The sequence below is a fragment of the Schistocerca americana genome, chromosome 11, assembly GCF_021461395.2.
Source record: "Schistocerca americana isolate TAMUIC-IGC-003095 chromosome 11, iqSchAmer2.1, whole genome shotgun sequence".
Taxonomy (NCBI): Eukaryota; Metazoa; Arthropoda; class Insecta; order Orthoptera; family Acrididae; genus Schistocerca; species Schistocerca americana.
The window spans coordinates 110,925,100-110,943,547 of record NC_060129.1 but is presented as its reverse complement, the minus strand read 5'-3'; the positions used below and the strand labels follow the sequence as shown (position 1 = coordinate 110,943,547).

The window sequence follows — 18,448 nt, the reverse complement described above, 5'->3', positions numbered from 1 at the left end:
CATAACGCATGGGGTTCACGCCTGAGCCTCAGGACGTGCGCTAGCAGCGCATGTCGGGTGTTTCAAGCGTCAACTTCGCGTCTCAATATCTCGGGATGTAATGGAAATATTGCGATGCAATCAACGCCATTGTGTATGTGCTTTGTCATGCTATGGATTGCTGAAGAAAAAATATAGGAGGTCCATTTAAAAAAACATAAGTTTGTGTTAAAAAACACATATGCTTTCGTTTTAGAATGTTTCCAAATATGTACATTCATGGGCCCCAGCCCTACATTGATACCGGTGAAAGTCGTTTTCCAATAGCTGTTATTGTTCCACAGATATTTTGGGTGGACAAGATAGCTGGGACACACTGTATATATACGAGCGCTAGTCGAGAGTCGAACACAAGACGAAAATTATCCGGAGCCTCAGGTGTTCCACTCGTAAAGCTACAAGGCCAGCGAGTACAGAATGAAAAAAAGAGTTGAAATGCCCTATCGCCATCCTATATCACTCGCGAGGGAATGGTCCATTCCGCCATGCCGAAACCTACCCAGTTCTTTTAACAGGCAGAAGGAATGGATCAAAAGGAACTGTTACGACAGACGACCAATATTCTTTTTTTTATGTTGAAAATTGCCAATTTCGTGTGCCACCAGGTGGCTGGAAGTCTACACCCCTACAGACTACAGACGGCTTTGGCTGGATGCTCATGGCAAAAACACATAATATGTAAAGGTTTTTTATTTTTTTAAATTACCGCTACCTGTCACAAACTTCGTCAACTATTGAAACTTCCTGGCAGATTAAAACTGTGTGCCGGACTGAGACTCGAACTCGGGACCTTTGCCTTTCGCGGGCAAATGCTCTACCGACTGAGCTACCCAAGCACGACTCACGCCCGGTCCTCACAGCTTTACTTCTGCCAGTACCTCGTCTCCTACCTTCCAAACTTTACAGAAGCTCTCCTGCGAACCTTGCACAACTAGCACTCCTGAAAGAAAGGATATTGCGGAGACATGGCTTAGCCACAGCCTGGGGGATGTTTCAGCTGCAGAGTGAAAATCTCATTCTGGAAACATCCCCCAGGTGTGACTAAGCCATGTCTCCGCAATATCCTTTCTTTCAGGAGTGCTAGTTCTGCAAGTTTCGCAGGAAAGCTTCTGTTAAGTTTGGAAGGAGTACTCACATCAACAAAATCACCATAAATGGCTTTCATTCTCTGATGAATCTCCTTTGCGGTGACACCTTCTGCTGTCAAGAATTCAATGACTGCACGTTGCTTAAATCGCAGGTTTCCATACTTTGGTAGCAATTTATGCAACAGAAGTCTCGCAAAACACAACCTAGTTACTTTCTTCGAAATTCAGTTTCATTCGCTTTCGCTGGAAACAATACTGCCATTAGAATAGAATATTAAGATCAGCGAAGAAGATTAAATGTTAATTACGGTATATTGATAATTTTTACTTATGGACCGTCAGACAGCAACTCAATAAAACACATTTTAGTGCCATTTTCTGCAAGGCATCATCAGTGGCCTGGAATATGTACATATGTTTGCTGTTTAATTTACATTTTTGTCACTGTACCTACAGGTTATAAACAGTTGTGGTGGTCGGTATTTCCTATTAACACCACGGTACACCATAAACTACACACACAAACTAACACACAGAGTTGCAAACATCCTAAAGAGACAGGGCTTGAAAATAGCATATAAACCTGGGCAAACCCTCCAATCACACCTAAGCCAGCCAGCAACAAAGAGGGACAAATTCCAACGATCAGAAATATATAAACTTGAATGTCAAAGTTGTGATGCAGTATACATAGGCATGACATGCAGGAATTTTGAAACATGATACAAAGAACTTATCAGATGTTGGAAGTATGAAACATACCATTCCACATTTGCAGAGCATTTAAAACACCATAACCATCATCCTACAAACATGGAACAAGAAATGAAAATAATGAGAATAAGCAACCATGACAAACATCTTATACAAACGCAAGAAAACTTCCACATCCAGAAAGCCATAGCAGAAAACGAACAAGTGATAAATAAACAAACACACATCAGCACAGGCTCCCTAACACATAATAAAGGAAATGATAAGATGATAAATGGTTCAAATGGCTCTGAGCACAATGGGACTTAACTTCTGAGGTCATCAGTCCCCTAGAACTTAGAACTACTTAAACCTACATAACCTAAGGACATCACACACATCCATGCCCGAGGCAGGATCCGAACCTGCGACCCTAGCGGTCGCGTGGTTCCAGACTGTAGCGCCTAGAACCGCTCGGCCACCCCGGCTGGCGACAAGATAAAACAAAACAACAACAAAAAACTCTTACCCCTTCACCTTCTGGACACACACACACACACACACACACACACACACACACACACACAACACACACATAAGCAGAGCCCACAAAAAAATAATATATATATATATATATATATATATATATATATATATATATATATACCACACCAAAACACACACACACACAGCACAAAAAAATTATATCACACCGAAACACACACACACACACACACAAATGCATGCACGAACAGATCACAGATACTTCAATAACTACGCTCGAAAGTTTGGCAATAACATTCGATCTTCGGCAAAAACATTTGACAGATGGCAACAGAAATCAAAACACTGCATTGAAACAAGCGTTCAGTTCATAGTGCTGTGGAATGTGGGAATAAAACCGCAAATTGGCGTTCATAAGAAGAGGAACAACACCACAAATGCAATAGGAGCGTAATATGTAAGAAATTGTCCACACAACCTGTAAGTACAGTTCAAAATATTGCTACTTAATAGGAAATACCAACCACCAGAACTGTTTATAACCTATAGGTACAGTGACGAACATATGGACATATTCCAGGCCACTGATGATACCGCGCAGAAAATAAAGGTGAAACGCGTATGGCACTAAAATTGTGTTTTATTCAGTTGCTGTCAGACGGTCCACAAGTAAAAATTATCAATATACCGTAATATTACACGCAACTGAGGAAGACAGGACTACGAAAGTTGAAGATGTTAAATGTTAAGTATACAGGTATTTTATAGATATGTGAATTTACGAATGGCAATACAGGGTATTCGGAAATTCCCGCTACAAATCTCTAGGGCTTGTGGACTGGATTGAGTACATCATATTTTGAACAGGAACCCATGTTCGGAAACGTACCGTTTCATGCTGCAGCTGTTCGAAAACTTGTCTGCTAGGTAGGTACGCAACAGGGCAGGCATGGGGAGGGTGGTGCTGATGTCATTTTATTGCAAAATTCATCATTATTTATTTATGAATAATGCATTTCTTCTTGTTTCTAGTCACATACTGCACGCGCGAAATTGCTGTTTTCATTTCAAATATAAATTCTTAGTATCGATATTTCATGAAAGATCGTTAATAAAGGTTGCCTAAATTAAGAAAACATAACAATTTAATTTTTAGGCCAAAATGAACAAAAATGAGTCATCACAGACACAGTCCCTTCGACTGTTCAGAGACGTCACTGAACCCACCGCCGGCAGCGGTGGCCGTGCGGTTCTGGCGCTGCAGTCCGGAACCGCGAGGCTGCTACGGTCGCAGGTTCGAATCCTGCCTCGGGCATGGGTGTGTGTGATGTCCTTAGGTTAGTTAGGTTTAAGTAGTTCTAAGTTCTAGGGCACTTATGACCTAAGATGTTGAGTCCCATAGTGCTCAGAGCCATTTGAACTAAACCCACCCAAAAACGTAAACAACCTTGCATGGGCAGCGCCTACTAGACGGATGGGGTCCGACAGCCGATAAGTTGCTGTCATTCCGCTAGGAAGGAGATACACGGCTCGTGTTGTCTGTAGTTCAGCCATACCTAGACGGTCAATACCGCGGTTCCATCGCGTCCGCATAGTTACTTTGTGCCAGGAAGGGCTCTCAACAAGGAAAGTGTTCAGGCGTCTCAGAGTGAACCAAAGCGCTGTTGTTCGAACATGGAGGAGATACAGAGAGACAGGAAACTGTCTGACATGCCTCGCTCAGGCCGCCCAAGGGTTACTACTGCAGTGGATGACCGCTACCTACGGATTATGGCTCGGAGGAACCCTGACAGCAACACCACCATGTTGAATAATGCTTTTTGGGCAGCCACAGGACGTAACGTTGACTCAAACTGTGCGCAACAGGCTGCACGATGCGCAACTTCACTCCCCACGTCCATGGCGAGGTCCATCTTTGGAACCACGACACCGTGCAAGCCGGCCGCTGTGCCCGAGCGGTTCTAGAACCGGAACCGCGGGACTGCTACTGTCGCAGGTTCGAATCCTGCCTCGGGCATGGATGTGTGTGATCTCCTTAGTTAGGCTTAAGTAGTTGTAAGTGTAGGGGACTGATGACTTCAGATGTTGAGTCCCATCGTGCTTAAAGCCATTTGAACCATTTTTGACACCGTGCAGCGCGGTACAGATGGGGCCCAACAACATGCCAAATGGACTGCTCAGGATTGGCATCACGTTCTCTTCGCCGATGGGTGTCGCATATGCCTTCAAACAGAGAACCGTCGGAGACATGTTGCATGGGGGCTTAGTTAAATAAATGAAAATATTTTTTAGTAGCTGTATGTCCGGTTACGAAGTCTCGTAACCGGTTGGCCCTGAGTAGTATTAGTACGCAATCTGACTGCATAGAATAACAACACAGAATAAAAGGAAATTTCCGTTAACACAAATGATTAATTAAGTTCCCAGCAACTATAAAAGCTACGAAACAACAAAGCACAAGTGTAACTGTTCTGTGTGTGGAAGTGTGATTCAACCTACACATCTGGCACGGTTCTTCCTCAATACGACACGATATTTTAAACACCATTTACAATAAAGTAATTAAAAAACCAGAAATACTATAATTGCGTACAGAAACCAGAATTACAGTCTAATACATGAACACAAGCCAGATGCTTTGTTGACTGAACCTGTGACCAAGAGGCATTGTTATTTAGGAAATTTGAAAAAAAAATTTTTTTGTTACCTTCATATATATTGACGAAAATTACACTGTGATCATTACAACATCCCCAATCGAACAGCATCTGCTGTCTTGCCCAACAGAACAACTGCACACAACATGCCCTCAACTAGTACTGCTATCGACATCCTCTCAACAAGCACTGCCCACGGCAACCTCTGAACTACAACAGCCCCAGTGGAGGGGACGGAAAAATACTCTTTGGCGCTATCTCTGGCGCTGTGGCTCACGCCGCTGGTGGTCATGGAAGGCACCGTAACGGCTGTACGATACGTGAATGCCGTCCTCCGACCGATAGTGCAACTATATCGGCAGCATATTGCTGAGGCATTCGTCGTCGTGGAGGACAATTCGCTCCCCCATCGTGCACACCTTGTGAATGACTTGCTTCAGGATAACGACATCGCTCGACTAGAGTGGCCAGCATGTTCTCCAGACATGAACCCTAACGAACATGCCTGGCATAGAGTGAAAATGGCTGTTTATGGACGACATGACCCACCAACCACTGTGAGGTGTCTAAGCCGAATCGCCGTTGTGGGATGGGACAATCTGGACCAACAGTGCCTTGATGAACTTACGGATAGTGGAATGCATCAATGGAACAGTACGTGCTACTGGGTATTAGACGTACCGGTGTGTACAGCAATCTGGACCGGCTCTGAAGATCTCAATTTTTATCACAGATCTGGTACAGTGACTGAAGTTATGAAACATGGACCGCAGGCGATAGCAGTTGTAGTAATTACATTGCAGCACCCATCTACCTTTTGAGAGGGAAGATACTTATACGCAACAAACAGTATTTTGAAAAAAAAATGGGAGTAAAAGTGCTCAAATGGGTATGTACACTACTGGCCATTAAAATTGCTACACCAAGAAGAAATGCAGATGATAAACAAGTATTCATTGGACAAATACATTGTACTAGAACTGACACGTGATTACATTTTCACGCAATTTGGGTGCATAGATCCTGAGAAATCAGTACCCAGAACAACCACCTCTGGCCGTAATATCGGCCTCGATACGCCTGGGCATTGAGTCAAACAGAGCTCGGATGGCGTGTACAGGTACAGCTGTCCATGCAGCTTCAAACCCGATACCACAGTTCATCAAAAGTAGTGACTGGCGTATTGTGCCGGGCCAGTTGCTCGGTCCACATTGACCGAAGTTTTCAATTGGTGAGAGATCTGGAGAATGTGCTATCCAGGGCAGCAGTCGAACATTTCATGTATCCAGAAAGGCCCGTACAGGACCTGCAACATGCGATCCTGCATTATCCTGCCGAAACGTAGGGTTTCGTTGGGATGGAATGAAGGGTAGAGCCACGGGTCGTAACACATCTGCAATGTAACGTCCACTGTTCAAAGAGCCGTCAATGCGAACAAGAGGTGACTGAGACGTGTAACCGATGGCACCCCATACCATCACGCCGGGTGATACGCCAGTGTGGCGATGACGAGTACACGCGCTCCAATGTGCGTTCGCCGCGATGTCGCCAAGCACGGATGCGACCATCGTGATGCTGTAAACAGAACCGGCATTCATCCGAAAAAATGACGTTTTGCCATTCGTGCACCCAGGTTCGTCGTCGAGTGCACCATCGCAGGCGCTCCTGTCTGCGATGCAGCGTCAAGGGTAACCGCAGCCACGGTCTCCGAGCTGATAGTCCGTGCTGCTGCAAACGGCGTCGAACTGTTCGTGCAGATGGTTGTTGTCTTGCAAACGTCCCCATCTGTTGACTCAGGGATCGAGACGTGGCTGCACGATCCGTTACAGCCGTGCGGATAAGATGCCTTCATCTCGACTGCTAGTGATACGAGGCTGTTGGGATCCTAGCACGGCGTTCCGTATTACCCTCCTGAACCCACCGATTCCATATTCTGCTAACAGTAATTGGATCTCGACCAACGCGAGCAGCAATGTCGCGATACGATAAGCCGCAATCGCGATAGGCTACAATCCGACCTTTATCAAAGTCGGAAACGTGATGGTACGCATTTCTCTCCTTACACGAGGTATTACAACAACGTTTCACCAGACAACGCCCGTCAACTAGTGTTTGTGTATGAGGAATCGGTTGGAAACTTTCCTCATGTCAGCACGTTGTAGGCTGTCGCCACCATCGCCAACCTTGTGTGAATACTCTGAAAAGCTAATCATTTGCATATCACAGCATCTTCTTCCTGTCGGTTAAATTTCGCGTCTGCAGCACGTCATCTTCGTGGTGTAGCAATTTTAATGGCCAGTAGTTTACATCTAATATAAGTGACTTAATATTTTTTCTTCACAATATTGTGTGTGTGCAAAACAAAGGGTTAACCGAACGGCCCCAGTACCGCGCAATCGCCGTGTTTAACTGACTGTCTGCGAATCGACGCTTGACCCGGAAGCGGGCGGCTTCGACGCGAGGAAGTGGATCTTGTGCCCGTGGCGTGTCCTATCGTATCGCGCCACATCTGAACTGCCGGCGCGCCAGTTTAACGGCCACCCTGGGGGAAGCGTTTGCTTTGTGGTCGCCCAGTGTTTAGGGGCACTTCCCGCGCCCGTAAACCCGCCGCACGAATCAACGCACGCTTAATACCCCGCCGACTGACTTACTGCCCAAGAAGGCGTCCCTCAGCTGATTTATTCGCCAGTTCCATCTCGCCAAATGCAGGCCGCGAATAGAGACAAGTGCAGCCGAAGGCGATTCTGGTGATCTTCCGTGTCGCCACAGAACGTTCCCGTGCGTTCGACCGCCTCACGGAAGCAGGAATGTCTTGCAAAGAAATAACGGCGCGTGCAAGTAAAAACAGCTCAGATCGCTCCATAGAGGAAGGAGGATTGGAAACTAAAGCACAATTTTTTTTCTCCCCTAGTATTGTAGCCGAAATTGGGAAGTTTCACGACATTATACGAGTATACACACAGCAAAATAAGTTTTGCATCACCTCTCTTCCGAGAGTTCCGGAACCTGTACAGAAAATTGGAACAGAGAGCAACATAAACATCATTTCCGCGCTTTTTACTGTTCACGAAAACCACACATTGCGTGTTGCACCACCATACAGCGAGACCTTCAGAGGTGTGGCCCAGAGTGCTGTACACACCGGTAACTCTAATACCCAGTATCACGTCTCCCTGCATTGATGCATGCCTGTATTCGTCGTGGCATACTATCCACAAGTTCATCAAGGCACTGTTGGTCCAGATTGTCCCACTCCTCAACAGCGATTCGGTGTAGATCCCTCAGATTGGATGGTGCGTCACGTCGTGCATAAACAGACCGTTTCAATCTACCCCAGTCATGTTCGATAGTGTTCACGTCTAGAGAACATGCTGGCCACTCTAGTGGAGCGATGTCGTTATCCTGAAGGAAGTCAGTCACAAGATGCGCATGTCGTCCATGAAGACGAATGCCTCGCCAGTATGCCGCCGATATGGTTGCACAATCGGCCGCATGATGGCATTCACGTATCGTACAGCCGTTACGGCGCCTTCCATGACCACCAGCGGCGTACGTCGGCCCCACATAATGCCACCTCAAAACAGCAGGGAACTTCCACCTTGCTGCACTCGCTGGACAGTGTGTTAAGGCGTTCAGCTTGAGCGGGTTGCCTCCAAACACGTCTCCGACGATTGTCTGGTTGAAGGCAGATGCGACAGTCATCGGTGAAGAGAACGTGATGCCAATCCTGAGCGGTCCATTCGGCATGTTGTTGGGCCCATCTGTACTGCACTGTGTGGTGTTGTGGTTGCAAAGATGGATCTCGCCATGGATGTCGGGAGTGAAGTTGCGCATCATACAGCCTATTGTGCACAGTTTGAGTCGTAACACGACGTCCTGTGGGCTGCACGAAAAGCATTATTGAACATGGTGGAATTGCTGTCACGTTTCCTCCGAGCCGTAATCCGTAGCCAGCGGTCATCCACTGCAGTAGTAGCCCTTGGACGGCCTGCGCGAGGCGAGTGAACCACAGTTCCTGTGTCTCTCCATCTCTATTTCCGAACAACATCGGTTTGGTTCACTCCGAGACGCTTGGAAACTTCTCTTTTTGAGAGCCTTTCCTGGCACAAAGTAACAATGCGGGCGCGATCGAACCGCGGTATTGACCGTCTAGGCATGGTTGAATCACAGACAACACGAGCCGTGTGTGTCTTTCCTGTTGGAATCACTGGAACTTATCGGTTGTCGGACCCCCCCCCCCCCCCCCCGTCTAATAGGCGCTGCTCATGCATGGTAGATTATATCTTTGGGCGAGTTTAGTGACACCTCTCAACAGTCAAAGGGATTGTGGCTGTGATACAAAATCCACAGTGAACGTCTATCTTCAGAAGTTCTGGGAACCGGGGTGATGTAAAACTTTTTTTGCTGTGTTTTGTTTGAAGTTTGCGCAACAAAGAGTACTTTGTTTTGATGTGCCGCTCTAGCGAGACAAGCCGGAACTACGAAACAAACATCGCGCGTATTACTGTTGAAGGCGATAGTGCGTAAACTGAGTGACATTGCTAGCGAGATGCGTGGCATGTATGGGACGACGGCATGGACCGTAGCAATGTCAGCAGTTGGTGTGCATTGTTCCAAGAGCGCCGTGTGGACACACAAGACACACACACGTTACTAGACTGGCAGAGAGGCAGCTTAATGTAGCTAATTTTAGAACTATTTCTATGCCATCAGAGTTTGCTAAGGTTAGTTCATGACATAAGTTCATGGGCTTGTAGAAAATACACTAAATCTAAATCACAATCAAACTCAGTTTTTACAGTTTATAGCACACAATTAAACAAAACCCGACACTTTAATTTCACAGAATGGACATATGATTACTGAAACTGAACAGTTCAAATTTCTAGTTGTTAAGGTAGATAGTAAACTGTCATGGAAAGCCCACGTTCAGGATCTTATTCAAAGACTTAATTTTCCCATTTTTATTATTGGAACGGTATGTGAAGTAAGTGATCGTTCGACACGAAAATTAGTCAACTTTGCTTATTTTCATTCGCTTATGTCGTATGGAAAGTATATTTTTGGCTCAGAAACAGGTGCTTCGGGCAATAAGTAGTGTAAGTTCGCGAACATCTTGTCGACCCCTGTTTACGAGTCTGGGTATTTTGACATTGGCCTCTCACTCAGTTAATACTGAGCAGAAATCGAACCTGAATTTGTATCGCACTTCCTTAACTCTTGTGCAAAAAAATGCACCTGATGTAAATCCTATGGAACCCATCTGGGTCGCTATCAAAAATGGTTCAAATGGGTCTGAGCACTATGGGACTTAACTGCTGAGGTCATCAGTCCCCTAGAACGTAGAACTACTTAAACCTAACTAACCTAAGGACATCACACACATCCATGCCCGAGGCAGGATTCGAACCTGCGGCCGTAGCGGTCGCGCGGTTCCAGACTGTAGCGCCTAGAACCGCTCGGCCACTTCGGCTGGCGACTCTTGTGCAAAAAGGTGTGCAGTATACTGCTGCATCCATTTTAAATAAGCTGCCACTCGAATTCAGAAATCTTAGCAGTAATCCACGAGCTTTCAAATCGGAACTGAAGAGTTTCCTCTTGGGTCCCCCCTTCAATTCTGTCGAGGAGATCCTTGAAAAATTATGCTTATTCTTGTTTAATTATTGATTGCGTTCACTTAAATTTATGGACTCACTTTTTTCGGGTTTATCCGTTATTACTTTTATGTTGTAATTTTATGTACTGACACGTTCCATGACCTTGGAGATTTGCTCCTCAACTTGGTCCTACGCAACTTGACGTCCCGGCCGGTGTAGCCGAGCGGTTCTAGGCGCTTCAGTCTGGAACCGCGTGACCGCTACGGTCTCAGGTTCGAATCCTGCCTCGGGCATGGATGTGTGTGATGTCCTTAGGTTTAAGTAGTTCTAAGTTCTAGGGGACTGATGACCACAGATGTTAAGTCCCATAGTGCTCAGAGCCATTTGAACCATTTGGAACTTTACGTGTAAATAAATAAATAAAGTACCCGTAACGCGACGAAGCGGTATTCCGTCCGGAAGTGGCCAGTGGACAAGACGTTTTGAGTCATCTTCCTGTACTGTGAACCCGAACTCCGGCCAGAACATGTCGGAGTGTCTTCAGGGACGTTTCGTGAGTAATTTGGAACACTGGACCCGCAGTCTCCGGTGGTTCGTAGCTGACACTCAAATCTCCAGATTTCAGACACTCAGATCGGTACCAAATGTTGTTTGTCGATAGAGTAGCAACGAAAACACCGATTTAGTTCGTTCAGATGGTTCAAAGGGTTCTGAGCACTATGCGACTTAACGTCTGAGGTCATCAGTCGCCTAGAACTTAGAACTACTTAAACCTAACTAACCTAAGGACATCACACACATCCATGCCCGAGGCAGGATTCGAACCTGCGTCCGTAGCGGTCGCTCGGCTCCAGACTGTAGCGCCTAGAACCGCACGGCCACTCCGGCCGGCATTTAGTTCGTGCTGGGTGCTGTCGTCCACTAGAAGATGCGTAAACAGTAATTAAAAGGAACACCAGAACTGCAGAGTATAGGGAACCGTATCTGTGAACTGTGAATAGGAAGATCGTTGGTAGGCGAGTAGCCGCCACGGTAGCGCAGAGGGTTAGCTACTCTCTGTAATAAAAAAAAAAAGAGTGACTGGATCAACGATGAACTTGAACGGTTGTCATCGGACGTTCGCCCCGAATGAATACAACGAACAAAATGACTTTAGTAAAAAAAAGTTAGTAGAGCTTCAGATCGTCATACTATAGGTTCTGAGTTCAGACCTAACTGACTGCGATTCTGTTAGCGGTTTACGCGTGAAATTGTTACATGGGAGAACATTTTTCTGACATGTAAAACGACTTTTAGAAGTTTATACCAATGTTCTTCTGGCAGTGTGCTTTCGCTTAGTTATTTGAAAGTACCAATACATTTGTGTACACAACACGGCACCTATCTATACCACTGTACTCTATAGGTTTTCTACGTTCAACTAACGAAGCGAAATCACGCTGCCAAAAGAACATTGCTATAAACTTCGAAAAGTCCTTTTACATGTCAGAAAAATGTTCTTCCATTTAACAATTTCATGCGTAAAGTGTTAAAAAAGCCAACGGTGAGTATCGAACTCGGGACTTTAGAACGATGATCTCACGATCTACCATTTTTTTAAAATTTTTTTTATTCCTTTTCTTCGGTATTGTTTGTTGCGTTTGCTTTGGGCGGACGTCACAGGAGACATCCTTGCGACTCTGGCTAAAAATGGGGGTGAGATGCGAATACAAGAACTCAACAAGAGAGTTCTCGTAGCCTCTCTCACCTCAATTCTCCTCAATCGCACCTATAAGCTGAGCAACACAGTGGAAGGTTGGGTAACTAACCCCAGCGGGAAACTGGGTCAGCGAGCCGACAGGATGTGGACGACAGTGGAAGGCAACGGGAAACCACCGCTGGAATTACTTCCCTAAACGTTCACGGGATGGACCTCTCTGTACAATATTCCGGAGGTAAAGCTTCCCCTCAATCGGATATCCGCGAGGGGAATACAACGAGGACTCCAGAGATTAGGACAAATGGAAAAGGTAGGAAGGGGAAGAAAAAGGAAGACTGATTGAGGATTGGGACTTGGAACATTTTAACCCTTCTCCAGGAAGGGAAATCAGAAAACGCCGGCCGCGGTGGTCTAGCGGTTCTAGGCGCTCAGTCCGGAACCGCGCGACTGCTACGGTTGCAGGTTCGAATCCTGCCTCGGGCATGGATGTGTGTGATGTCCTTAGGTTAGTTAGGTTTAACTAGTTCTAAGTTCTAGGGGACTGATGACCACAGATGTTAAGTCCCATAGTGCTCAGAGCCATTTGAACCATTTGAAAATCAGAAAACGCCAAACATGAAATGACAAGAAGCAAATTGGATGTACTCGGAATGTGTGAGGTGAGATGGGGTGGTTGTGGAGAACTAGACAGTGACGACTTCCGATTGTACTATTCAGGTGAAGACAAAAATGGAATGTATGGGGTTGGAATTTAGATAGGTAAAAGACTGAAGGCCAAAGTTATCATCTTTGAATATGTTAGTAGAAGAATTATGATGATGGGACTGAAAGGGAAAAAGAAAGAGTTAGTTATCATCCAGCTCTATATGCCAACAAGTAATCATTCAGATGAAGAGGTAGAAGAATGTTATGAGACGATAGAAAACATAGCAGACAGAGAGAAAAGAAATGCATGTATTGTTATAAAGGGTGATTGGAATGCGGTAGTTGGTGAAGGACCAGAAGGAAAAGCTCTGGGGAAATTTGGACTGGGAGAAAGAAATGAGAGGGCAAAGATTGTTGTAATACCGCAATGAAAATTTTATGGTACTTGGAAATACTCAATTTGATAATCACAAAAGACGACGATATAGTTGGATATCTCGATTTTACAACAAAAGATACCAAAATGATTACATAATGATACAACAAAGATACCGAAATTGCCTAAAAAGCGACAAAAGTTATCCAGGGCCAGATATTTATTCAGATCATATATTAGCAGTAGCTGAAGTTCTAGTTAAATTGAAAAGAACCTGGAAAGGACAGAAGAGAGAGCACATTAACTTTGAGAAACTGAAAGACAAAAGGCAATTGTGAAAAATTAGAGAATGCATATTGTGAAATCAGGATGCAAGGACAGGAAGCAGAATGCACAGAAGGAAGATGAGATCGTTTTGAAATTGGGACAAAAAGGCAGTTAAGGAAACGCTTGGAGTCAAGGAGACGAAAAAAGTAAAGAAAGAATGGGTAACGGCAGATATGATAACCAAGATGGATGATCGCAGGAAATGGGAAACTGTAAACACAGAAGAAGGGAAGCGCAACTACAGAAGCTTAAATAATGAATTAAGAAGGGAGACAGAAAAAGCACAGGAGAAATGACTGAGAGAAAAGTGTGACAAGATACAGAAATTAGAGAAAGACGGAAAAGAAGCAGTGGATCTGACATTCAGGGAAAAGAGAAACAACAATGGACTAAAGGAAGTAGCGGCAGCAGACGTTAAAATGGTGAGTGAATCCCAAGAAATAATGAGAAGATGGGAAGAACATATAGAATGGTTATACGTTGCAGACAGCCAACCAAGTGAAGAAGAAGAAGAAGAATATAAAGTTGCAGATGATGACAAAGGAAATGCAATACTAACTAGAGAGATTGAAGAATCTATGAAGGAGATGAAAAATGGAAAGGCAATGGTAATTGATGAGATACCTGCGGAGCTCTTTAAGTCATTTGAGAAAGGAGGGAAAAGGGAGTTGATTGAATTGTGTAATCAAATATACATGACAGGAAATCGCCAAAGAGCTTTACAGAAAGTATCTTAATACCTACAGAACAGCAAAAAGTGTGAGGAACACAGAACAGTGAGCCTGATATCGCACGCAGACAAAGTCTTGCTGAGGACTCTCAACATAAGGCTATATGGAAAGCTGAATTGCGTAACAGGAGATGAACAATTTGGTTTCAGGCGAGGATTGGGAACTAGAGATGCCATTGGGATACTGAGAGTGCTAGAGTAGAGATACATGGAGAAGAACAGGAAGGTGTATGTTGTGTTCATTTATCTTGAAAAGACTTTTGACTGTGTCAGAGGGACAAACTGATGGAAATCCTAAGGAACTGGAGGGATAGACGGCTAATTAGAAATTTATATTTGAACCAGAGAACAAGAGTAAGATTAGGAGGTGTGAAGAGTGAAGAAATAGAACTTGAAAGAGGTGTAAGATAAGGTTGTTGTTTATCACCAACACTGTTCAATATATATCCGGAGGAAATTATTAGTGAAAGTTTCGATGGAAGGAGACGAGATTGTATAGGGGGTCGGAGAGTGGAGTATATAAGATTTGCAGACGACACGGTTGTGATGGCAGAGAGTGCAAGAGAGATGGAACAAATGTTAGATGATCTAAACACAAAATTAGAAGAACATGGAAAGAAGATTAACAAGAAGAAAACGAAAAGCATGGTAATTGGAGGAAAGGTGAGAAAATGCCGTACGAAAATAGGGGGAGAGGAAATAGAGCGAGTGAATAACTTCAATTACTTGGGAAGTGTAATAATGGATGATATGAATTGCTCAACAGAAATTAGGAAAAGAATTGCAATGGCAAAAGACGGATTCAAGAGGACACAGAAATTCCTTTGCGGACCACTAAACAAAGATCTGAGGAAAATATTTGCCAAATGTTACATCTGGAGCGTTGCAGTATATGGTGCAGAGACCTGGATGTTGAGGAAGGAAGATGAAAGAAGATTGGCGGCAGTAGAGATGTGGATATGGAGAAGAATGGAAAAAGTGAAATGGAAAGACCGAGTAAGGAATGAAGAAGTATTAAGAAGACTTGGAGAAGAAAGAAACATGCTGAAAGTCATCAGAAAGAGAAAACGGAACTGGAGTGGACACTGAGAAGGGACTGTTTATAGAAGGAAGGAATAGCAGGAATGGTGGAGGGAAAAAGGGGAAGAGGAAAAAGAAGATATCAAATGCTGGAGAATACAAAAGGAGACACATATTCAGAAATGAAAAGACTGGCTATGGACAGACAAAAGTGGGAGAGGCTTAACCCATGACATGACCTGCCGTAAGGCAGAATACCGGCCGGCCTGTGTGGCCGAGCGGTTCTAGGCGCTACAGTCTGGAACCGCGCGACGGCTACGGTCGCAGGTTCGAATCCTGCCTCGGGCATGGATGTGTGTAATGTTCTTAGGTTAGTTAGGTTTAAGTAGTTCTAAGTTCTAGGGGACTTATGACCTCAGATGTTAAGTCCCATAGTGCTCAGAGCCATTCGAACCAAGCAGAATACCGTACTACTATTACTAACCCTGTGACCGACCATCCTGACCTACCATGTCGGCTACGAACTCACCTACAAGAGACTTGAACAGCCATAGCTCACATATATGCTTTCCGCATACTGCGTCGTTTTGGTGTCACTTTTAATTACCATTTACATACGTTTCACTAGACAACAGCACACAACACGAACTAAATCGGAGCTTTGGTTGATCTTTTATCGACACACAGAGTTGGTACCGATCTGAGTGTCTGACATCTGCAGATTAGGGTGGTGAGTAATTGCATTTCATTTCAACATCTTACCGCCCACCGCCATTTTTCTTTGTGGCTGTATTGCTCTGGAAATAGCTGCACAGTGATGCGAAATGCGCTGCGTGTGTCGTTTGGAAACATATTCGTCCCATTCAGTACCCAGTACCTGCTTTTGAAAGTTTGGAAATTTGTGGTAAGTTCCTATGGGACCAAACAGCTAAGGTCATCGGTCCCTAGGCTTACACACTACTTAATCTAACTAAAACAGGCTCAATCAAAAAATAAAAACACAAATCCAAAACAAACCCAACATTTCCAGAATACAAGAGAACTTACAAGCTGAAAACTTACAAACACACTCAACAAACACCCACAATGACAACACCACACAGAGAAGAACCAGATGGTACACCATGACCTACACACATAAACTGACACACAGAGTTGTAAATATCCTAAAGAGACAGGGCTTGAAAATAGCTCATAAGCCTGGGCAAACCCTCCAATCACACCTAAGCCAGCCAGCTACCAAGAGGGACAAATTCCAACAATCAGGAATATATAAATTTGAATGTCAAAGTTGTGATGCAGTATACATAGGCATGACATGCAGGAATTTGGAAACATGATATAATGAGCATATCAGACGTTGGAAGCACGAAACAAACCATTCCACATTTGGAGAGCATTTAAAACACAATAACCATGATCCTACAAACATGGAACAAGAAATGAAAATAATGAGAATAAGCAACCATGACATAAATCTTATACAAACGCAAGAAAACTTCCACATCCAGAAAGCCCTAGCAGAAAACAGACATGAGATAAACGAACACACACACATCAGCACAGGCTCCCTACTACACTTAGTAAAGGAAATGATAACATAAAACAAAAATAATAAAAAAAAAGAAAACTCTTCCCCACATCATCTGGAGACACACACACACACACACACACACACACACACACACACACACACACAAACAGCCAAAAAAAAAACACCAAAATACACACACACACACACACACACACACACATGCATACACGAGCAGATCACAGATACTTCAATAATTACACTCGAAAGCTCGGCAATAATATTCGATCTTTCGCTAAAACATTCGACAGTCGGCAACAGAAACCGAAACATTGCTTTGAAACAAGCGTTCAGTTCATAGTGCTGTGGAAAAAACAGCAAATTGTTATTCATAAGAAGAAGAACAACACCAAAAATGCAACATGAGCGTAATATGTAAGAAATTGTCCACGCAACCTGTAAGTACAGATCAAACCGTTACTACTTAATAGGAAATACCAACCACCAGGACTGTTTATAACCTATAGGTACAGTGACAAAAATGTAAATTAAACAGCTAACATATGTACATATTCCAGGCCACTGATGATGCCTTGCAGAAAATAAAGGCGAAACGCGTATGGCACTAAAATTGTGTTTTATTCAGTTGCTGTCAGACGGTCCATAAGTAAAAATTATCAATATACCATGATATTACGAGCAACTGAGGAAGACAGGACTACAAAAGATGAAGATGTTAAAACTAACTTACACTAACGATAACACTCACACTCATGCGCGAGGGAGGACTCGAAACTCCGACTGGAGGAGCTGCGCGAACCGTGGCAAGGCGCCCGAGACCGCACGGATACCCCGCGCGGCTCCTGCTTTTGACAACAGCCATGGCCACTTACTGTTTGTCACTATGTTCGGACTCAGTATAGCTTGTTTCTGTCTAGGGTTTTCCGACAGTCCTAGCAGTACGTTAACAGCGACAGACAGCAGTACTGTGGACAGAATGAGATTTTCACTCTGCAGCGGAGTGTGCGCTGATATGAAACTTCCTGGTAGATTAAAACTGTGTGCCGGACTGAGACTCGAACTCGGTACCTTTGCCTTTCGCGGGCAAGCGCTCTACCAACTGAGCTACCGAAGCACGACTCACGCCCTGTACTCACAGCTCTACTTCTGCCAGTACCTCGTCTCCTACCTTCTAAACTTTACAGAAGCTCTCCTGCGAACCTTGCAGAACCAGCACTCCTGAAAGAAAGGATACTGCGGAGACATGGCTTAGCCACAGCCTGGGGGATGTTTCCAGAATGAGATTTTCACTGCAGCGGAGTGTGCGCTGATATGAAACTTCCTGGCAGATTAAAACTGTGTGCCGGACTGAGACTCGAACTCGGGACCTTTTCCTTTAGCGGGCAAGTGCTCTACCAGCTTTTTTCTTTCTTTTTTTCTTTTCTTTATTAAAACAATCATATAAGCACATAAGGACAAAAACAAAATAATGAAGTACTTAAACTGTTTCAACACGAGTGGTGTCCTACAATAGACTGAAGA

The 18,448-nt window shown here is 44.4% G+C and overlaps 1 protein-coding gene across 1 annotated transcript in view; it reads right to left on the bottom strand.

Annotated features, from left to right (window-relative positions):
- LOC124554176 (alpha-mannosidase 2) overlaps positions 1–18,448 on the bottom strand; it is a 792,511-nt gene that overhangs the window by 185,268 nt on the left and 588,795 nt on the right. The window lies entirely within an intron of this gene.